The following is a 24325-nucleotide window of genomic DNA, read 5'->3' as shown; positions in this document are numbered from 1 at the left end:
TTGGTAGTAGAAAACAGCAATGAGTGCCAAAATAAGGTGCAAGGAAAGGCATTCAGGGTTATTTACAGATGTATTTGAATGAATCATCTCTGTGAAGATAAAGGAACAGACGCCCTGCTGCTATGTGCACAACACGGACAGGAGGAACAAATTATTTTGTATTTTTATTTTTTTGTATTTGGCTTAATCCTGAAGTATAAATGGTATGGGAATAAATATCTTAATATTGACCGAACTGCTTTGTTGTTGTTTCAGTTAATCTCAGTCAGCCTGCACCCTTATAAACTTGGCTGTTTATTGCTTTGAAACCCTCTATGCATGATAAGGTCAGTGGCTTTATTGCTTCCTTTGGCCAACGTCTTGTCCCAGCAGGGTATCTGACGAACAGCAGGGTGTAAGATGTTGCCCTGGATCTTGTCCACCCCATTTGGCTGACTCCTTAGAAGTCGCCTTACTCTCTGCAGGTGTTTGGTGGTTGCAGCTTGCCAAGCGGCCTCTTCATGGTTGCCATTTGCCTGTGTGATTCCAAGGTACTAGTACTATAGCTGTCCTCAATGTTTGAAAAGGTTACTTTCTGGTAATGCAATCAGACTACAATTCTCCGGTAGAATTTTCCAGTCCAGTGTCGTTGCTGCATTCAACAACAGAAGCTTGGCATGTTGTAACATCTATAAGAAGGATTTGTTTGTCAGTCCAGGAATGATTTAGGTGATCCAAATGCAATTACCTGAACAAAGTCTTTAATGGTGTCCTAACTTCTTTAAGTACAGTAGCAGTGGATGTGGGTTGGAGTTGCAATGACCTTCAACCTGCAGGTGACCACACCATTTGTGACGGAGAACTCATCTCCATGTGTCATGCAAGGAAACAATATTCTTTAAAGCACAGTTATATTTGCTCTCGCAGAACAGAAAAGATTGACAGGGGAAGTTTATTTCTGCTGCTTGTATCCGTGATCTCGTTCTTTCAATCTTTAAATCTTATGACCGTAGGTGAAGATAAGGACGTAACTCAGAGAGTAAATTGAGATCTTTGCTTTTACACTCAGCTCTGTCTTCACTTCAAACTGGGAGTTAATATCTTCTGAACCAGGGCCTCTGTCAGATGTCTCCAGGTCAGCTCCTCTCCTCACCTGAGTGTCCAGACCATACAGCCGCAGATCCTCAAGCTGTTTATTGAGGTCAGTATCTCTCAACCGAAGACACTAACTCAGGCTCCCTCCCCAGTGTCCCGAGGTGACATTTCATGTCCCACTCATCAGCCACTGATAGCGCTGACCACCGTCCGACAAACAATAATGTCATGAAAGCATATTTTAATAAAGGGCTTTGCAAATATAGCTATTAACTTTTCAACAGTCCCGCCAGGCACACGACCTGGCCACCCGTGTATCCGGCAGGGGAAGTACCTCCAGGACACTCAGGCCCACCCGAGCCCAGGCTTCTCGTTGAGAAGAGGCTGTCAATTGCATTCAGGGAACAGATGATGATCAAATTCATTATTGATGAGATAGCAGAGTAAAGTTACAGCAAATGGAAAGTGCTCTGTACACAACCTGGAGCTGTACTCAGCTACAATACTTTAGACTTTTTTTTCAAAAGGCATCAACAGCACAGACACAGTGGATATCATTCACAGAACAATGTTTTCAACCAGGATGTAAACATGTTTATTTCTGCTGTTAGGTTGTTATAATTGGACATTTTCACGTTTTAAATGAGACAAAATGTTCACACTTCAAATGTTTTGTTAAATTTAATTGTTTATTTGATTGGTTGATCGTAGTTTTTCATGGGTAAGATGTTATAATACCCTGGTTCACTCAGTGACTACTCCGTCTCCTAAAAATCTTCTTTAATCCAGTTCAATTCAATCCAACAGTATTTACAAACAGATGAATTGAATTGAACTGAACTAAAGAAAAAACCCAACAATCCCCTATGAGCAAGCAATTGGCGACAGTGGGGAGGAAAAACTACCTTTCAAAAGGTAGAAACCTCCGGCAGGAACCAGGCTCAGGGAGGGGCGGCCATCTGCCATGACCGGTTGGGGGGGGGGGGGGGGTGGAGCCCATGACAAAGTTATACACAACTAAATATTAAAGCAAATATGCTTTTAAATGGGTGTTTTTGGCACTGGAAGTGACTGATAATATTTAGTTGTATATTACTGTGATTTTATAGGAGACGGAGTGGAAGTCACTTAAGTGAAAAGTCTCCAAAACCAGTTGCGCTTCTTTTTCTTTTTTGGTCTTTCTTTTGGCACTTGGTCATCTCGGCCTCTGGACTTTCTGGTTTGGTAGCGCTGGCCGCCTCTTTTTCTGGCTGATTCTCCTGGAGTGTCTCGTTTTGGGCTGGAGAATTTTCAGGATTGGCAACGTTGGACTGGTCTTCTTGCTTTTTTATTGTCTCTTGCAGAGACAGCAAAACTCCTGAAGTGTGATCTTTTCTTCCTCTGCTTGCCCGAGTTGGTTGCAGATTGTTGTGTTCTCCAGGTTTTGCTCCACGATTTCCTGGTGGGAAGCTTTGGTTTTCTCCAGCTCTTCTTTTAAATTTTGCACCTTCAAATCATTTTTTTCACAAAGAGCCTCACTGGTGCTGAGTTTGTCTTTCAGCTCAGCGAGCTCACAGTTGGCTCTTTGTTCCTGATCTTTGCGCTTTGCAACTTCCTCTTCAAGATTCTTTTGAGTTTTGAGGAGCTGCTCACGGAGTTGTTCGATCTCTTCTTGCTGTTTTTTGCACTGGACCTCCAACTCAGCTTCTCGAACACTTTTTACGTCTGTAGAGTCTGTGTGTGGAGCTTCTGCAGTTTGTGTTGAAGCATCCACACTCAGCTCTGCAGCTGTGACAGCTGTGTTGCTGTCTTGAACAGGAGCCTCACTTACCTCAGGGGTGAAGTTCTCCTCGGGTGTCTTTCTACGAGCCTCTTCCAGCTGTTTTTTGGAGCTCAAGGATGGTTTTTTGAGCGTTTGTCTGCAGCACTGTAGCTGCAGACGAACCCAATCATTCTGAGTTTTAGCTGCAGCAGCTTTGTGGTTTGCAGCTGTCATTTTATAAAGATTGGTTTTGCACATGTGCTGAGCCTCCTGCAGGTGGAATCTCAGCGCACCCAGTTCACCAGTCTCATTGTATGGACGACTGCCATCATTTGGTGTTAAGTGAGGCTGTGGCTGAGGTGGCCCATCGTTGGTGCTATGGTCAGGATGGGGCTGATGTGGCACAGGCCCTCGTTTTGGCAAAAACCGTGGATTTTGCCAGTGTTGCCCAGGCCCATTATTGGGTTTAAAGTGGGCATTGGGCTGATGTTGCACAGGCCCTCGTTTTGGCAAAAACTGTGGATTTTGCCAGTATTGCCCTGGCCCATTATTGGGTTTAAAGTGGGCATTGGGCTGATGTTGCACAGGCCCTCGTTTTGGCAAAAAGTGTGGATTTTGCCAGTGTTGCCCTGGCCCATTATTGGGTTCAAAGTGGGCATTGGGCTGATGTTGCACAGGCCCTCGATTGGGTCCAGGGTTTCTGGCTCTGGGGTTTGGGTTTGCATTTTCTGCATCTTCTTGTTTGCAACCCTTTGGTTTAGCAGCATCAATGGAGTCCCCTCATTGTTGCCTTGTTTTTCCCTTTTGGGTTTGGGTTTTGCTGCTTAGGGCTAACAGCGGCCGATGAGGTCCCTTCCTGGGGATCAAGGTTTTGCTGCATATGTTGCATTTTTCTTGTCTTTTGTCTTACAGTGTCGAATGATATTTTTTCTATTCGATCGGGGTTTGGGTTTGTGTTTTGCTGCATACACTTAACGTGTCAAATCTTTGTCTAAAGGTTGGCTCGTGGTGTGTTCCTATACAGTTGCACAGTTCTGAGACATACTGAGAGCACGCTGGTGTCCTACTTAAGGACTTTTGATAGAATGTTATTGCTCAATTTCCCTTTGATCCTTTGATCTGGAGTGTGATGTCAGGGAGTGCAAATGGAGTGTGATGTCATCCACTTAGAATGCAAAATGTGATGTCATCAACTTAGCAGAGAGTTTTGTTTTTCTTTGAAATAGAATTCTACCAAACTTAAATAAAAGTCTTTAACTTTGTACGAGATGTTAAATTTCCAATCGAAAGGCCAAATCTACCTGCTTCAATAAATGCTTCAGGATCAACATGTTTTCTATATACACCTTTAGGATGTTGCATCTTCAAAAAATAAAAATGAAATGACTGAGCCTCACACAGGAATATTGTTGCTACTTGTTTACTGAACCTTCTCTTAGCCACATGTTCATAACATCAGTGTCTGTTCACTGCCTCCTGCAGGACGCTCTCTTCTTCCACTGTCTTACAGAACCGATACTGCCTCTCCTGGCATTACCAGTGTAATAACACACTATGTCCTTTATCACACTCATTCTATCTGTCTGTTTCTTCAGATGAATAACATGAGCTTGTATCTATGTATCTGTATCTATGAATAATAAAAGTTTTCCATACCAATATATTTATATAACAAATAATTTCTTACGATACCACAAAAAATATTTTCTATTCACCCAAACCAAATTTGAAAAGAGCCTTTTTCATATTCATTTCTTTCCCAATGCAAAAAGAAATATGTTCAAAGCTTCAAGTTTAAAAGGAAATAATGTTATTTAACACTGTCCAGTTGGAGATTTGCTATATTGTATAGTATTAAACTGTAAGTCTGAAATAGGTCAGTTTTAAGGGGTAAAAGAACTTATTTGCTTTCTGTGTCAGACTCACAAAGTGGTCATCACCACAGGGATGTGTGCATGAGTTAATGCTGTAGAGGAGACAATGATCAGGAAGGAGAACTGCTGCCACAGCCGCTCCTTAAATACCTGGTCTTGATGAAGGGAATGACAGATGTGATGGAAAAATGTGTCTTTCACCTCCTCTAACCTCTGTGTACTATTGATATGTATTTGTAACTTGTACAAAGTTGTAGTTGTTTTTCAGTCCTTCATAAAGTCTAACTAAGCTTTGCTCAAAAGCCATGACACACTTCATTACCAAAACTGGTGCCTACATGATGGTGAGAATTTCACTCCCAACACTGATGAGACAAGACTGCATCCACGCGACGGATATACAAGAGCTGCTATAATTGATCATTTTTATCAATGCTGTACAAACCCGTTGATCCCTTTGCAAAGGTTTGAATTTTCTTTCATTAAATTTTAGGAAATTGTTTTCATTTCGATGCTTAAATTATTTTTCCACAACAACAAACAGGAGCAAGCCTGTGAACATCGGTCTGAACAAAAACAATACAAAGATATTATTAGTAGCTAACATATTGGGCTTTAGGCTACTGATTAGGATAGCCCTGAGCTCCTCGGGAGTGTGACTCTCTCGAGGTGTTATTGAACTTCCATCAGAGCTCAGTGAAGATGCTGGACTGAATTCCCGTTCATTAAGTCGATGCAGGCTGTCCCTGGGTGTTTCCATAAAGGCTGTCAGGTTCTGATCAGCCACCCTCGGTCCACTGCACCTGGATTCTGAGTGACAATTGAAAATCTGGTCACAGATTTGTTTCTGTTAGTCTGAAACAGGTTTGAAAATATTTTTAATTCGAGAAAGAATGGCATTCTTTCTCAGCATCTTTTTAATGTCTTCTTTAGTTGTCTGAAAATTGGAGACAATCAGATTGAAGGAAAAAACTTGAGCTGAGTTGTTTAAAATTATGTTACAAAATGATTTACCAATTTTACTGTAGTAAACTATACACATTACACTGTCACACATCTCTTCCTGGATACTGTTTTTTTAAATGACAAAATATTTTAAACTTTACGGTATAACAACAGAAAGCTGAAAACATAAAATGATGGGCTGTCTTCATATTTAGTTATTGTTACATTAAAACAGCCTCAACCTGTTTTTACTTTTAGCACAAGTAGCATTTTATAGCTGTAGGTGCTTTAAACAACTCTACGTCTGTGCTGTTGGTAGTTCAGTCTACAGTCCCATTTAATCATGTATATTAATCACATGTGCATGAAAAATAATTCTATATCAAACTAAAAGCAGTAGAAAAACCAAGCTGTGTGATAAAAGGGACCCTGAATTGCCACCAGAGCATCAGCAGTATTCTCAGGTGCAGCTGAGATGGTGGTGATGTTGACACCAGTTCTGCCTTATGTGTGGGACCCATATTTTGTACCTTTTCTTCCTTCCGTATTAATCTCATGCCTTTCTGAGTTATTTATACTGACTTGAAACGCAATATTTAGCCTCATGTCTGTTGATAAAATATGATATTAATATGAAATCTTAAAACTGACATGAAAGATGTTGTAGCGGACCCCCCCGAATGAAGAATGACACTTTACTGATGACGTTTTGAAGGTTTAATGGCAGTAAACCATCAATCTCACCGTAAGAGCTTGGGATGTATACATAGAAACAGCGTGTAAGCAAAAATAATCCACACTCTTACAATCGTAAACCTTATAACATGAAGTTCGTTTCAACGTAACATTTAGCAAATGTAGCGACTGTCACAAAAACATCTAAACGTGTCGTCATTTATATCATGACCATACCTTGTGCCTCTATCAAGGGGGCTGCTAATGACAAAAGAAAGCTCCATAGGCTCCGTTAAGCCATCACATTTCAAAACTCCCGCGACTGCCGCTGAAAACTGCGCCAAAAACAGTTTTACAGGATAGGCAGAAAAATAAGGTGCAAGGAAAGGCATTCAGGGTTATTTACACTCCCACCAAAATTACGAATAATTGGTTTACATAAGAATTCAAATTCAAATTTTATTTGTCACATACACAGTCATACACAGTACGATATGCAGTGAAATGCTTACATAAGAACCAAAATGAATAATTTTCCCAAACAAAAGAACCCATGTAGGAGTTACCTTAAGAACTTTCTAACAACAATACAAGTTTTTGTACTGGACGCTCAACAACTGATAGTTTTAGTAGAGCGTTGACCTTTATTATTGAGTCTCTTTTCTCCAAGTGAGATCTTACCTTTCGCACAAGTCCATCTTTTCCACTGACAGTCTCTACAACTCTTGCAAGTCTCCATTTCCCTCTGGTGCCAGTTCATCCATTTCCAACACAACATCACCTACTTTTAGATTCCTCCTTGGTGAGTGCCACCTTTGCCTTGAAATGATGTTGTGAATGTATTCTCGTCTCCAGCGGCTCCAGAACTGCTCTGCAAGGAACTGCATGCGGCGCCACCTCTTCTTGCTGTACAGGTCCTCATTTGAAAAGGCACCAAGTGGGGGGCAATGGTGCATTGGATTTCATGTGCAGTAGATGATTGGGCGTGAGCGGTTCTAGGCTGTTGGGGCTGTTCAAGTTATCTATAGTCAGGGGTCTACTATTGACTATAGCCATGGCTTCGTAGAATAACGTCCGTAATGAAGCATCATTGAGTCTGTCATGAGCCAGTGACAGAGTGGTATTCAGCACACTTCTGACAGTCTTTATCTGACGTTCCCACACTCCCCCTGCATGACTAGCATGGGGTGCGTTCATCACAAAGTCACATTGTTTTTCAGTTAAGTAATGTATTTAGTCTCTGAGTGTCTAGCTCATTTAAAGCTGCTTTAAACTCATTCTGAGCACCAACAAAGTTCGTTCCCTGGTCACATTGGATGTGTCCGACACTGCACTTCTGATTGAAATGAACATCTTAATGCATTAATAAATGCATCAGTAGACAAGTCCTCTAAGAACTCAATGTGAATGGCACGAGAACAAAAAGCGAGTAAATAGGAGTCGTACCATTTGTGTTGGTTTTCTTCCCTCTGTTGTCACAAATGGACCAAAACAGTCCATGCCGCAGTGTGTGAAGGGAGGAGAGGGCTCTAAGCGATGTGGAGGTAGGTCAACTCATCCTCTGACCCTCTGGAGCTTTGCGGAGTCTGCGGCAGATCACACATTGTCGGATAAATGAGGCAACTGTTTACTCATTCCAGGAATCCAGTAGCCACTGGATCTGATATTCATTTATGGTGTAATCCTTTTCCTTGGTGTTTAATTTGTCATGACAGTGAGATATTATGAGTTTTGGCTGCACAATGTTCTTTTGGGATCACGATCGGGTGTTTGAAGTGTCACTCGTTGCATGCTGGAGTCTCCCTCCACCCTTGAGGAGAGACCATCTGTATCCATGAAAATGTCCAGTTTAAACAGTTTGTTATGATGTTGTAGCTGTTCTCCTTTCTTCAGCTGTTTTATTTCCTGTTCATACGTTTGACTTTGTACATGTCGAATGATCACAAGTTCAGCATTTTTCTGCTCACTCACTGTAGCTGATGCATTTGACTTGATGTGTCTAGCCCTTCTTATGAGATGTGCTACAGCCTTAATTGCTTTGGACCAGGAGGAGAACTTACTTAGACATTCAGCAAGACTTACAGTGTCTGTGACTTTAGTTAACATTGTCTGTACTTTTCTGACTTCTGGATCTCCTATGGTCAGATCCAGCTCGACAGGTTGTGCTGGGGGCAGTTCATTTTTCCACAAAAAGGAGGGGCCAGTGAACCAGATACACTTATTTAACTCATTGACAGTTACACCTCTCAAAGCACTGTCAGCTGGATTCAGGTTCTGATAGCACGTAAAACCACTGCTGAGGGCTTGTACTTTCCCTGATCCTCTGGACCCTGTTAGCTACAAAGGTGTGGAAACGACGTGCATCATTGTTTATGTAGCCCAGCACCACCTTTGAATCAGTCCAGAAATAGTCTTTTGCACCGTAACACAGTTCTTCCCGTAACATGTTGCTGACTGAGTCTGAAACTACAGCTGCTGTTAGTTCAAGTCTGGGGATTGTGGTGAGTTTAGTTGGAGAAACTCGAGCCTTTGCTATTACCAGAGAGCAGTGAACTTCACCTTTAGCGTTTTTTGCCCTCAGATAGCTACATTGTCCATAACCACTTGAGCTTGCATCTGAAAAGTGGTGCAACTCTATTTCTTTAGTTTCACCAAAGTTAGCAGGCAGGTAACAGTGAGGTATGTTTAGCTTGTCTAGATTTAGAAAGTCACTTTGCCAACTCACCCACCTTGGCTTGAGTGCATTAGGTATGGGATCGTCCCACCCGACACCATGCTGACACATTTCTTGCAAGATTTTCTTTCCATTCAGCACATATGGCGCTAAAACTCCAAGTGGGTCGTAGATCAACGCAACGGTGGATAGAATGCCTCTGCGTGTGGCTGGCTGGACTTTCAGTGTGTTGTCAAATTTGAAACAGTCCTTTTCAATGCTCCACTGGATGCCTAGTGCTCTTCTTGTGGCATGTCTTTGAATGTCAAGTCTCTTATGTTAATGTTTACAGCACACTCTGATGCAGGTATACTTTGCAAAACAGTGTGATTGTTAGAAACAAACTTGTGGGGACGCAGGTTACCTTGGCGGCAGATTTCTCTGTCTTCTTGTGCCAACTGCATTGCTTCTTTCACTGTGTTTGTGCTCGTAACTCCGTCATCGACATAAAAGTCTTTCTCAACGAACTGTGAACCTGCTGGGTGCGAGTGGCAGTGCAGTACTTCCGTCCATAATTTGCACAGCCTGGAGATGATGCCGCACCAAAAAGGTGTACCTTCATTCTGTATGCTTGAGGTTGTGTGCTTGTATCACCGTTTTTTCCACCAGAGGAAACGTAGATAGTCCCGGTCCCTCTCACTGACGTGGAACTGGTGGAACTCTTTTCTATATCGCACATTAAGGCAATAGGATGTTGCCGGAATCTCAAGAGAATGCCAGTCCGATTGTTTATTAGTCTGGCCCTTGGAGGAGATGATCATTGAGACTTGTTCCATTGTGTTTGGCTGAACAGTCAAATACGACACGCAGTTTTGTGGGCTTTTTGGGGGTGGTAAATCCCATGATGGCGGATGTACCATTGTTCACCTTGTGTTCCCTTCGTTGTGTACTTCTTCCACGTCTCCTCTTTCAATTATGTCATTCATGTATGCAACATAATCATTTTTTGTAGTTCTCATCCTTGTTCAACCTTCTCCTTAAGTGTTCCAGTCTGATCTCTGCAAGCCTTTTGTTGTCTGGTAAGTTTGGCCTTTTGCTTGAATGGAAGAGGCATCTCTCAGTGTCCTTGTTCGTTTTTCTTTATCCCTTCCTTAAGTTTTTTCCAGAAAAACAAGATCCTCTTGTGAGACCGTTTTGTCACATGCCTTTGTGTCCTTGAAATCTGATTCAAGAACATTGATCATGTCCATTGGTGTTACAGCAGGCATTTCCTTTACCATGACCCTATGGCACAGACTTGTTTCAGTTTCATTTGACTCTGATGAGCCACCAACAATGCTCCACCCTAGGTCTGTCTGTATGGCAAATGGCTCATTGTCTTTTCCGAGTAGAACCTGTTTTTGAGCTAGAGTTCTGGGACAGTTAAATCCAATGAGTAGTCCAACATCACAACTCAGGAGAGGGGTTATCTGATCAACGATCTCTGACAGATGGGGCCATTGCCTTGCAGTTTCATTTGTGGGTATGTTGTCATAGTTAAATGGGATGTAGTCCTTTGTGTAGGCGGGTGGAAGGTCAATGTGAACATCTGAACCTCAGAATCCTACCTGATTGACCCACCTTAGTAACATTCAGAGCTGTGGCTGCCATGGTGTCATTTTCTGTGGTTGAAGCGATGTTTGTAGAGCTCTGAGGCCTTTCATTTGCCATGTGACTCTCACTGTGCAAACAGGTGGGGTGTCGTCCTTTGCAAGTGCACATTTGTGGCGATGACGACAGTCTCTGGCATTGTGGCCCAACTTTAAGCACCTGTAGCACAGTTTATTTTCCTTCACAAATCTCCGTTTGTGGTCTAGTGACTTCTCTGAGAAGCCTGGGCACTTTGACAACTGATGACTTTCATCTTTGCAGAACATGCAGGCCACCTTTAACCTTGTGTCATTTGACTTAGTTTTTTCTCCTTGTACTTGTCACGGCCTGGAGGTTCAGCTGGTCGCTGATCAGCTGTCTCTCCCTCTTTCTCTCTAGTCCTCTCTCTCTCTCTCTCTCCCTCTCTCTCTCCGCCAGGGCTGAACTCATTATGGGTTCACGCCCTTGGCCCACGCCCTCGGAGGAAGAAACACCTGTGCCTCATCAGTGTGGATGGTATTTAAGACAGGAAGCAACGGCTGTTCTTCGCTGGATCGTTGTGAGAATCGCGTCAGTGAAGTCGAGCGTCCAGCAAGTATTTTCCCGTGCAGTGTGTGTTTAGAATCTAACAAGCGTTTCTTTGTGTACAGATTCCCTGGACTGTTTCCCTGGTGTGCGAGTGGATTTGTGTTTGGATTGTGTGGAGAGAGACGAGCGTGTTCCCCTGGATTTTCCCCGGAGCCCTGCCCCACTCACCTTTGTACATAGCACTGCCCCGCATCTGTGTATATACACTCATTGGACATTGTTCTTTAATAAATTCTCTTGTGTGCATCATCCCCGGAGTCCAGCGCGTGAGTCCATCTTGTACTTCGTGACAATAACGATCCAGCCACATCATGGACTTAGCGGACTCAGCCCCCACCCAGCAGCCAGTCATCTCCACGGAAGCTATCTTGGACGCCACGAACAAATGTTACTGCACATTAATCAACAGCTGACAGCACTAACTGAGCGATGACTCAACGGATACCACTGGTAAGCCCGCCCACTACATCTCCACCTGTCGCTCCATCAGTTGTCCATTGCGCCCGGGTCCTCCGCTCTTCCACCGCCGCCCATGCGGAGCCTCCGGAGCGGTCGCTGCCCCGCACCGGAGCCATTCTCGGGTGAGTTCCGCAAGAACTGTGGGTTTCATAACACAAGTGACATTGCAGTTCAAACAGCTACGGAGGACTTATGAGACCGATGAAGCTAAGATCGCTTTTTTCGTTCAATTGCTACGTGGTCATGCATTAAATTGGGCGCAGGCTGTATTAAGAACGGACCCTGAAATAACCTATGCTGATTTTCTCGCTAAGTTTAAGAATGTCTTGAGAGAGGCACCGGGCTGAAGCGGCGGGCTCACCGACTGCTTAATTTGAAGCAGGGAAGACGGCGCATGGCCGACTACTCGATTGAGTTTGGGACTCTGGCAGAGACCGGGTGGGGGCAGTCGGCACTAATAAGTACTCTGTTGAATAACCTGTGTGACGAGCTAAAAAGGGAGCTAGTTATGAGGGAATTACCTGTTACTCTTTCTGATGTTATGACCCTGTGTGTGAAGGTGGATGAAAACATGCGAGTGCGGCACGGCGCGGCGCTAGAGACTACAACTCCCAGAAGCCTCTAGGATGAGAGGAGATGGCCTCCGGCGGAGGTACGGCAAGTGGGAATGGAGGACGGAACTATGAAGACGAGGCTGAGCAAACCCATGCAGATAGGGCGCTCCAGACTAACGCTGGAAGAGCGACAACGCCGTTGGAGAACTGGTGAGTGCTTCTACTGCGGCCGTAAGGGCCATATGGCCGTTTCCTGTCCTTACCAGCCAAAAGGCCGCGCCCGCCAGTAGAGGGGAGAGTACGGGTGGGCGAGGTTTCCTGTTCACAATCTCCTCCTCGCTTGATGCTTGCGGCTAAACTAATGGTTCGTTCGGTTTCTCATCCACTCCACGCACTAATTGATTCAGGCGCAGAGCAGATTTCATTGACGAGTCCCTTGCTCGAGAATTAAAACTAAACACTAAACCAACTGCCTCACTCACTCCAAGTTACCACCCTCAGTGGGCAGCGTCTCCCAGATATCACCCACATTACGGAGGCCAATATCATTAACCCTCTCTGTTAATCATTCTGAGATGTTGCAGTTGTTTGTGTTTAAGGCTCCTCTTACACCACTGGTCTTAGGGTTCCCCTGGTTACTTCTACACAGCCCAGACCTGGATTGGAGGAAGGAAGCATTCTGGGGGTGGGGAGAGGAATGTCATATGCAGGGCCGTGGCAGAGAGGTTTAAAGGGGCGGGTGCTCAAAGTTAAAAGGGGCACATTGAACCAGGCTGAATAACAGCAAACACACATTCATCAAGAATCTAATATGGGAAGGGCAGGGCTGTGTTGATTTGAGACTGTAGACATTAAAAAGTCCATAGGAGAGATGGTAGCTGATTAAACAAGTATCATGAGATAATAACAAATGCAAAGATTGGTGACAGCACTTGGAACCATAAGGCAACAAAAAACTGTGAGAAATAATTTGAGGCTCTGCCTGTGAATCACTCTTTGCGTCTCTTCTTCCTTCCATCCCATCATTTCATATATCACTCTCCACTTGCTGTCTATCTGAGAACAAGGCACACACTTGCTATTGCAATAAACCATAATCTAATTATCCACACCTAACAACTCTTGCACTTAATCTATAATAAAATGATGACAGAAAAATGTTATAGCACTGCCTTTAGTAGCCTCACACAGCTCCTACTGTTTCCTCCTCATGTCCTTACCAGCATGTCTGGACAATGTCTATATCATGAGTAATAATTTAAAATAATCCATATACATAAAACATGCACGCACATACAATGACATTTTAGACCTTCTTCAGAATATTGTATACACTATGGGCATCACGGTGCTGATCCAGAATCCTTACATTATTATTTATTACTAGAGCTACAATAATAAAGCAATGAGGAGGGGGAAGTAATAAATATGAAATAATGTATTTATGATGATTCCATTTGTTTCACTATCCACTCTGTGCAGGGCAAAGCTTATTACATTTTTAAAACAGATACAATAATTTACTGCTGTAAAATCCAAATTTTGTCTTATTTAAAATATAAATCTAATATAATCTGCTTCTTAATGTATGTCTTTAAAATACAAGCGTGTGTTTTTTAAAATATTATAATAATGCATAATTATGTGGACATGCATATTAGATCGTTCTTTAGTGAAATATAATCCCTCCAGAAAGGCAGAAATGCTCTGTAACTTACTTTAAAAACTAAATATGTTCCCTAAAACGGTGGACAGAGCTACAGACCCATGACAGCTATGACCAGCAATACTTAGCAGTTAATAAAAGGACAGGTAATGTTCGTCCGCGCTGTTGCAAACACAGCACGCTCATTTGTTTCAGTTCGTCAGTTGCCACAAGACAACTTACCAACGTGTACGTAATAAGCTAATACTCCTGTGTGCTATACACTACAGTGTACGCTGTACACCTACTTACTGGTTTTGTCGCATCGGTCTGTGTCCTCTGAGTTAATTTGTGTTTCTCCTACAGCTCCGGACCGCATAAAAATGCGCGTGCTCTTTGTGAGCTCGTTCCCGGCTCGTAACCAGCACGTTCTGCCATCAAGGGCGATCATTGGTTAAATGTGATCATGTGACTGATGCAAGCCAGATCCTTTTATTTAGCAAAACTGTGATTAATAGTTAAATATTATTGTTGAGGGGCACAGACAGGACTCCGCATGCACACACACATTAAAAAAATTTTTTTTAAAGTTGCCTCAACAAAAGGGCACTTTGGGGCACCCATCAGGAAAGGGGGCGGGTGCTCAAGCCTCTCTAGCCCCCCCCCCCCCCCCCCCTCTGCACGTCCCTGGTCATATGTCTTGTCTAAAAGCCGCAACTCCACCCGCGAACCCTCTGAGTAACCCCCACCATCTGAGCCACCCCATCTCTCGTCTGTACCCTCAGTCTATTACGATCTTAGCAGGTTTTTTGTAAAGATAGAGCACGTTCTCTTCCCCCTCACCGGCCGTACGACTGCGGAATTGATCTCCTCCCAGGCGCCCCACTTCCTACCAGCCGCTTATACATTCTCTCTCAGCCTGAACGGGACAGCATGGAGAAGTACATTAACGAGTCACTCGCTGCAGGTCTGATCTGCCCATCATCATCCCCTGTTTGCGGCGGGGTTCTTTTTTGTTGCTAAGAAGGACAAGAGTCTACGGCCGTGTATTGATTATCGAGGTCTCAACAATATCACCATCAAGAATAAATACCCACCACCACTACTAACATCAGCCTATGAACTGCTCCAAGGGGCCACAGTTTTTACCAAAGCTGGATCTGCATAACGCGTACCATCTGGTTAGGATATGAGAGGTGGGGACGAATGGAAGACGGCTTTTAACACACACTTAGGCCATTTCGAATACCTCGTCATGCTGTTTGGTCTAACCAATGCCCCAGCCGTGTTCCAGGCCTTTGTCAACGACGTGCTTCGAGACTTCCTTAACCACTTTGTGTTCGTCTACCTTGACGACGTCCTCATCTTTTCACGCTCCGTCTCTGAACATGAACGCCACATCCGGCTGGTTTTGCAACGTCTTCTCGAGAACCGTCTCTTTGTGAAGGCGAAGAAGTGTGAATTTCCTGTGACCACTGTTTCATTTGGGCTACATCATGAACAGGGTAACCTCAGGCCCGACCCAGCTAAGGTCCAAGCGGTCGTTGATTGGCCCGTCCCGACAAACCGTGAGCAACTCCAAAGTTTCCTGGGCTTTGCTAATTTCTACAGACGCTTCATCCGTGACTACAGTAAGCTTGCTCTCCCACTTACCTCGTCTCACATCTCCTAAGGTTCCCTTCTGCTGGGAGGATGTCAGCACAAAGGCTTTCAGTCTCCTGAAGGATCGGTTCTCCTCCACACCCATCCTGGTTCAACCTGACCTCAGCCTGCAGTTTGTCGTGGAGGTGGATGCCTCGGACACAGGGGTGGGGGCCATTCTATCCCAGAAACAGAAGGGCAAGCTCCATCCCTGTGCCTTCTACTCTCGCCGTCTCTCGTCTGCTGAACAAAATTATGACGTTGGGGACAGGGAACTGTTAGCTATTAACCCTTTAAAAACCGGTCGGGAGCGGGCACGCTCTGTTTTGCGTAACTATTTTTAAATCCCGGTAGCTCTGCAACCACGTGAGCTAGCGCAATAATTTTTTTTGCATATGAAACCTGAGGAGTTGTACTTACATCTTATGCCATCAGCTTGTGCTAGGTCACAGTTTCCTTCCACATATAGCTTTGCAAAAACTGCATAAAAAGCGCTTGCAGCAACAAAACATAATATTCCAGAAACACGCTTTGCCGATCCGATCAGCTGTTCATAACACTTCCTACATTGGATTAGACGTCAGCGCGAACTATCGCATGTCCGCCATGACCTGCCCCGAAACCGGAAGTGACGTCATTTCGCGGAAATGTAGTTTTTTACCGTCCGGGCCTCAATGAGCCTATACTGGTGTTTTTAAAGTTATGTTTTGACTTTATGACTTTCTGTGTCGTTTCTGGGATGCTTAGGGACTCATATTGCACTGCTGGAAATAGTTTATTTTGATGCATATGCTGCTTTTTTGCAAATTTGCATTATAATATTTATCTTCGTTTTTCCTGCAGTATATAAAAATTGGTGTATTTCAAAATAAAACTGTGAAGGCACTCAAAATAAATTTCCTGTGGTGGGAAACTATTTTGTGCAACTTTTTTGTATTTACAGTTTTGAGGGATAAGCCTCTAAATTTCTCTAACTAGAAATATATGTTAAAAAAACAAAATGATTTTCAATTTTTTGTAGTTTATTGCACTTTTTTGCAATTTATGTAATCACTATGCCACTTAATTCATACATATTATTAAAATCTAGGCTGTAATGGTTGTATTGATGTATAGCAACTTGAAATGCTCCCAAAAATGCACTACAGCATGTAAAAATATAATATAAGCTCTGGCGGACTTGGTTCTATGGTAGGTCTTAAAGGGTTTAAGCTCGCCCTAGAAGAATGGCGTCACTGGCTGGAGGGCGCTGCCCAGCCGTTTGCAGTTTGGACAGACCCTGTTTTCACAAGGTTTCAGTTTACCATAACCTACAGGCCAGGTTCCCGCAACACCAAACCCGACGCTCTCTCTCGTCAGTTCACTGCCTCCGAGGAGGACTGCTCGAGACCCTCCCATCATTCCCCCCTCCTGTGTCCTTGGGGCCCTGATGTGGGAGGTTGAATCAGCCATTAGGGAATGCCCAACGAACAGAACCAGACCCAGGAACGGGTCCCCCTGGACTACTCTTTGTGCCCTCCTCTGTCTGGTCACAGGTGATTACATTGTGGCACACACAGCAAAATCCACCGCACCGTTTCACTCCTTCAGCGCTTCACTTGGTGGCCCTCCCTCATCAAGGATGTCCGGGAGTACATAGCAGCCTGTTCAGTCTGCGCTCAGAATAAAGGTGTCAATCAGCCCTTCTCTGTTGTCCTTCAGCCCCGTCCTACGCCTAGCCGCCCTTGGTCCCACATAGCTATCGATTTCGTCACGGGCTTGCCACGTTTGTCAAGTAACTCTGTCATTCTGACTATCATTGATCGTTTTCTAAAGCAGCTCACTTTGTCGCCCATTCCAAGCTTCCCACGCCCTGGAAACCGCCCAGCTCCTGACAAACCACGTCTTCCGTCTCCATGGAATTCCGGCGGACATAGTCTTGGACAGGGGTCCGCAATTCACGTCTCGCGTATGGAAGGAGTTCTGTTCCTCCCTGGGAGCTCAGGTCAGTCTATCTTCTGGCTTTCACCCACAGACAAACGGCCAAACGGAGCGAGCCAATCGGGAGCTTGAGGCAGCCCTCTGATGCGTAGCGTCCCACCCCATCAGACCACCTGGAGCGAGCAGCTCCCTTGGATTGAGTACGCCCACAATAGCCTCACCTCCTCGGCACTGGACTGTCCCCTTTTGAGGGTCTTCTGGGTTTCCAACCACCTCTGTTTCCGGCTGTTGAGGGTGAGCATTTCGTACCTTCTGTCCAGCAGCACATCCGGAGGTGTCGGCGCGCTTGGAGGGCCACACGGGCTGCCCTTCTCTGCACAGCTGAGTGGGAACAAGCGCCTGGCAGATTGCCATAGGACCCCGGCGCCTGTTTATGCGCCCGGTAGAAAAGGTTTGGCTGTCGACCTGATTCATTCCGCTTAGAGCAGAGTCTAAGAAACTGTCTCCTACCTTTATTGGTCCCTTTGTGATTGACTCTCTGGTGAAACCCGGTGTCGGTCCGCCTTAAGCTGCCCCAGAACATGCAGATCCACAATGTCTTTCACGTCTCTCAGGTGAAGCCTGTCTTTCCAGCCCTCTGTGCCCTCCTTCCAGGCCCCCTCCACCCCCCCAGGTCATCGATGGCCATCCGGCCTTCACCATCTCGCGCATGGTGAAGGCCGGGGTGGCTGTAGCTCAGGTGGCAGAGCAGGTCAGCCACTAATCAGAAGGTCGGTGGTTCGATCTCTGGCTGCCTCCTGGCTGCATGCCAAATATCCTTGGGCAAGATACTAACCCCATGTTTGCCTACTGGTGGTGGTCAGAGGGCCCGGTGGCGCCAGTGTCCGGCAGCCTCGCCTCTGTCAGTGCGCCCCAGGGCAGCTGTGGCTACAATGTAGCTTGCCATTGCCAGTGTGTGAATGTGTGTGTGAATGGGTGAATGACTGAATGTAGTGTAAAGCGCTTTGGGGTCCTTAGGGACTGAGTAAAGCGCTATACAAATGCAGGCCATTTACCATCATGGATGTCAGACGCAGGGGGCGTGGTTTGCAGTACCTGGTGGATTGAGAGGGCTACGGCATAGAGGAGCGGTCTTGGATCCTGCGTGCGGCCCTCCTGGACAGGAACATGATGCGGGCGTTCCATGAACGCTCATCCTGGGAAGCCTGGGGGTCGCCGGGAGGCTCCGTTGCGGGGGGGTACTGTCACGGCCTGGAGGTTCAGCTAGTCGCTGATCAGCTCTCTCTCTCTCTCTCTCTCTCTCTCTCGCCAGGGCTGAACTCATTATGGGTTCACGCCCTCGGAGGAAGAAACACCTGTGCCTCATCAGTGTGGATGGTATTTAAGACAGGAAGCAACGGCTGTTCTTCGCTGGATCGTTGTGAGAATCGCGTCAGTGAAGTCGAGCGTCCCAGCAAGTATTTTCCCGTGCAGTGTGTGTTTAGAATCTATCAAGCATTTCTTTGTGTACAGATTCCCTGGACTGTTTCCCTGGTGTGCGAGTGGATTGTGTGGAGAGAGACGAGTGTGTTCCCCTGGATTTTCCCCGGAGCCCTGCCCCCCTCACCTTTTGTACATAGCACTGCCCCGCACCCTTGTAAATAGGACTGCCCCGCATCTGTGTATATACACTCATTGGACATTGTTCTTTAATAAATTCTCTTGTGTGCATCATCCCCAGAGTCCAGCACGTGAGTCCACCTTGTACTTCGTGACAGTACTGTGGCTTGTGTAGTGAAGACTTGAGTCACAGATCTGTTTGGTTTGGTCTCCCTTATGTATCTTTTCTCCAAGATGAGCTGCATGAATAGAGTGCATATGAAGAAGTCACAGGATTACATGTAATTTCTTGCCTCGAGTGCTACAAAACTCTACAAAAATCCTTGAAAGAGGAAAATCTTTGCCTTTCATGAGAGCAACTGTGACTTAATGGTTCCAACGTGTTGCAAGGAATCTTTTGCAATAACTTTTGGTTTTCCTCGCAGTCACTTAGTATCTCTAAGCCCTTACATGTGTGTTGCTTGCAGACAGGTGTGAGAAAATCAGAAAGGCCCGTAGACCTTCTGCATCTTTTGAGTGGATTTTAGGCCACTTTTGACAGTTTGTCTCTGAATGCCTTTTGAACAACAAATGGCTGACCGTAGCGTTGGTCAAGTCTTTTCCATGCATCTTTGTATGCCTCTTCATCACTGCGGTAGAACGTGGCCTCAAGACACTTAAGAGCAGGACCAGTGATATACCTTTTTAACAAATGCAGTTTTTCAGCTGGAGATATACCTTTGTGGCCCACCAGTGAGATGAAGGAAGCCTTTCATTCGATGTAGGTGGATGGGATCTCCGCTGAACACGACGGGCACTGGAATTCTGCTTACTGCTATGCTGTCTTGAATAGCTTTTAGCCAGTTGAAATACATCTGTGGGAGGTGATGGAGTGACAATTTGTGAGTGCAGTTGTTGTAGAGGATTATTGACAGGGATGGATGCATATTGTTCCACATGTGGGTGATATGAACCTGTAGAGAGCTCTGAGGCTGGTTGTGCAAAGCTTTGGTTGATAACAGACATTGCTCTGTAACATTAACTGACTGTCCATATCAACTTTAAACTCCTTGTCATAAATCTAATTTTGCACGTGCTGCGTGCCTTTCCTTTTCTGCTTGTAAACGCTCTAGTTCAGACCTTTGTGCATCCAATTCCCTCCTGTGTTTCTCTTCCATTTCTCTCATTTTTTGTTTTTGTTTTATTTCCTCTTGTGTAATTTTATACTGAGCTTCTTTTGCAGCTAATTCTGCAACAGCATCGATTCTTTTGGCTGCAATGCTTGCTTCAGATTGGTAACTTGACTGTGATGCAGTACCAAATATGAACTTAGCATGTTCATAAGCTAAGAGCTGATGGAGGCGCTGCCTTTCTCTATCTGCATCATACTCATCTATAGCTGCTAAACGCTCAGATATGATTTTCATAATGTCCTTTGTCACTGATTCACAAGAGTCCATTTGCGCCTTATGGACATGGGATGGTCATTAAGCTCTCTATATCACTGCATGCGTTCGTCATATCATTTACTGTTCTTTCAATATCATCAGCCATTTCTGCTAACCGTGAATCTGATAAATCACTTTTCAGGTCTTCTCTGTATACTCTGACCTGGCCTTTCCAATGTTCATAAATGGTTAGAAGTTTCTTCTCTCTTTTATTCTGTTCATCCCTTTGATATAAAAGCATTTTCTCTGTGGGCACACTGGAACGTTCTGATCGCCTTGGGAACGTTTCATTAGCTGTTTCATCGGCTTCGCATGTCAATTCCTTTCGATGTTCCTTTTGGTTTATCTGATCTCCTTCTATAGTTTCCATTTTGAGAGCAATTGCTTGTTACCGGACCGTTGCTGTAGCTTGCTGCTCCGTGCCGTGCTGTTACCGTTCCGATTACAGGAAGCTCTCTCTCTCGCTGCTCCCGGAGGCAAGCTCTTACTGTAGTGAACCCCCCCCCCCCCCCCCCCCCCGAATGAAGGATGACACTTTACTGATGATGTTTTGAAGGTTTAATGGCAGTAAACCATCAATCTCACCGTAAGAGCTGGGGATGTATACATAGAAACAGTGTGTAAGCACTTTGTACCTTTTCTTCCTTCCGTAGTAATCTAATGCCTTTCTGAGTTATTTATACTGACTTGAAACGCAATATTTAGCCTCATGTCTGTTGATAAAATATGATATTAATATGAAATCTTAAAACTGACATGAAAGATGTTGTAGCGAACCCCCCCGAATGAAGAATGACACTTTACTGATGGCGTTTTGAAGGTTTAATGGCAGTAAACCATCAATCTCACCGTAAGAGCTGGGGATGTATACATAGAAACAGTGTGTAAGCAAAAATAATCCACACTCTTACAATCGTAAACCTTATAACATGAAGTTCGTTTCAACGTAACGTTTAACAAATGTAGCGACTGTCACAAAAACATCTAAACGTGTCCTCATTTGTATCATGACCATACCTTGTGCCTCCATCAAGGGGGCTGCTAATGACAAAAGAAATCTCCATAGGCTCCGTTAAACCATCACATTTCAAAACTCCCGCGACTGCCATGGAAAACTGCGCCAAAAACAGTTTTACAGGAAATTGTCCCATCCAAAATAAAAGCTTCTACACCCGAACAGGAAGTTGGTAGTAGAAAACAGCAATGAGTGCCAAAATAAGGTGCAAGGAAAGGCATTCAGTGTTATTTACAGGTGTATTTGAATGAATCATCTCTGTGAAAGATAAAGGAACAGCTGCTATCTGCACAACACGGACAAGAGGAACAAATTATTTTGTATTTTTATTTTTTTGTATTTGGCTTAATCCTGAAGTATAAATGGTATGGGAATAAAATATCTTAATATTGACCAAACTGCTCTGTTGTTGTTTCAGTTAATCTCAGTCAGCCTGCACCCTTATAAACTTGGCTGTTTATTGCTTTGAAACCCTCTATGCATGATAAGGTCAGTGGCTTTATTGCTTCCTTTGGCCAACTTCTTGTCCCAGCAGGGTATCTGACGAACAGCAGGGTGTAGATGTTGCCCTGGATCTTGTCCACCCCATTTGGCTGACTCCTCAGAAGTCGCCTTACTCTCTGCAGGTGTTTGGTGGTTGCAGCTTGCCAAGCGGCCTCTTCATGGTTGTCATTTGCCTGTGTGATTCAATTCAATTCAATTTTATTTATATAGCGCCAAATCACAACAAAAGTCGCCTCAAGGCGCTTCATAGATACAGAGAAAAACCCACAATCATATGACCCCCTATGAGCAAGCACTTTGGCGACAGTGGGAAGGAAAAACTCCCTTTTAACAGGAAGAAACCTCCGGCAGAACCAGGCTCAGGGAGGGGCGGCCATCTGCTGCGACCGGTTGGGGTGAGAGAAGGAAGACAGGATAAAAGACATGCTGTGGAAGAGAGACAGAAGTTAATAACAGATATGATTCAATGCAGAGAGGTCTATTAATACATAGTGAGTGAGAAAAGTGACTGGAAAGGAAAAACTCAATGCATCATGGGAATCCCCCGGCAGCCTACGTCTATTGCAGCATAACTAAGGGAGGATTCAGGGTCACCTGGTCCAGCCCTAACTATATGCTTTAGCAAAAAGGAAAGTTTTAAGCCTAATCTTAAAAGTAGAGAGAGTGTCTGTCTCCCGAATCCAAACTGGAAGCTGGTTCCACAGAAGAGGGGCCTGAAAACTGAAGGCTCTCCCTCCCATTCTACTTTTAAATACTCTAGGAACAACAAGTAGGCCTGCAGAGCGAGAGCGAAGTGCTCTAATAGGGTGATATGGTACTACAAGGTCATTAAGATAAGATGGGGCCTGATTATTTAAGACCTTGTATGTGAGGAGCAGGATTTTGAATTCAATTCTGGATTTAACAGGAAGCTAATGAAGGGAAGCCAAAACAGGAGAAATATGCTCTCTCTTTCTAGTCCCTGTCAGTACTCTTGCTGCAGCACTTTGGATTAGCTGAAGGCTTTTCAGTGAGTTTTTTAGACATCCTGATAATAATGAATTGCAGTAGTCCAGCCTGGAAGTAATAAATGCATGAACTAGTTTTTCAGCGTCACTCTGAGACAGGATATTTCTAATTTTAGAGATGTTGCGCAAATGGAAGAACGCAGTCTTACATATTTGTTTAATATGTGCGTTGAAGGACATATCCTGGTCAAAAATGACTCCAAGGTTCCTCACAGTGTTACTGGAGGCCAAGGTAATGCCATCCAGAGTAAGAATCTGGTTAGATACCATATTTCTAAGCTTTTCAGCGCCGAGTACAATAACCTCAGTTTTATCTGAATTAAGAAGCAGAAAGTTAGCGGCCATCCAGGTCTTTATGTCTTTAAGACATTCCTGCAGTTTAACTAATTGGTGTGTGTTATCTGGCTTCATGGACAGATAGAGCTGGGTGTCATCTACATAGCAGTGAAAATGTATGCTATGTCTTCTAATGATGCTGCCTAAGGGAAGCATGTATAATGTAAACAGAATTGGTCCTAGCACTGAACCCTGTGGAACTCCATAATTAACCTCAGTGCGTGAAGAGGACTCTCCATTTACATGCACAAACTGGAATCTGATAGATATGATACAAACCACTGCAGTGCAGTACCTGTAATACCTACAGCATGTTCTAATCGCTCTAATAGGATATTATGGTCAACAGTATCGAATGCTGCACTAAGGTCTAGCAGGACAAGCACAGAGATGAGTCCACTGTCAGAGGCCAGAAGAAGATCATTTGAAACCTGACTGAAACTCTTCAAATAAACCATTCCTCTGCAGATGATCTGTTAGCTGTTTGACAACTACTCTTTCAAGGATTTTTGATATGAAAGGAAGGTTGGAGATTGGCCTATAATTAGCTAAGACTGCTGGGTCTAGAGATGGCTTTTTGAGTAAAGGTTTAACTACAGTCAGTTTGAAGGCCCGTGGTACATAGCCGATTATTAGAGATAGGTTGATCATATTTAAGATTGAAGAATTAATTAATGGCAGGACTTCTTTGAGCAGTTTTGTAGGAATGGGGTCTAAAAGACACGTTGATGGTTTGGAGGAAGTAATTATTGAAGTTAACTCAGAAAGATCTGAGTTAACTGAGTTAATTGGAGAAAAAGAGTCTAACTTAACATCAATGGTACTAAGAGTAGCTGTAGATAATATTACATCTGTAGGATGATTATTGGTAATTTTTTCTCTAATGATAAAAATTTTATTTGTGAAGAAGTTCATGAAGTCATTACTAGTTAACGTTAAAGGGATGGTTGGCTCGATAGAGCTCTGACTTTTTGTCAGCCTGGCTACAGTGCTGAAGAGAAACCTGGGGTTGTTCTTATTTTCTTCAATCAGTGATGAG

At 44.3% G+C, this 24325-nt stretch overlaps 1 long non-coding RNA gene across 1 annotated transcript; it reads right to left on the bottom strand.

Annotated features, from left to right (window-relative positions):
- Positions 1–1744: 1744 nt before the first annotated feature.
- LOC146517395 (uncharacterized) lies at positions 1745–23719 on the bottom strand. Its single transcript, XR_014874627.1, has 2 exons — positions 22286–23719; positions 1745–1997 (listed from the first exon to the last, which is right to left on the bottom strand). It is a non-coding gene; the product is annotated as an uncharacterized LOC146517395 (long non-coding RNA).
- Between the last annotated feature and the right edge of the window lie 606 nt (positions 23720–24325).

This window comes from Neolamprologus multifasciatus, chromosome 6 (assembly GCF_963576455.1).
Source record: "Neolamprologus multifasciatus chromosome 6, fNeoMul1.2, whole genome shotgun sequence".
NCBI lineage: Eukaryota > Metazoa > Chordata > Actinopteri > Cichliformes > Cichlidae > Neolamprologus > Neolamprologus multifasciatus.
The sequence above is the reverse complement of the archived record's forward strand: the minus strand, read 5'-3'. Positions and strand labels throughout refer to the sequence as shown.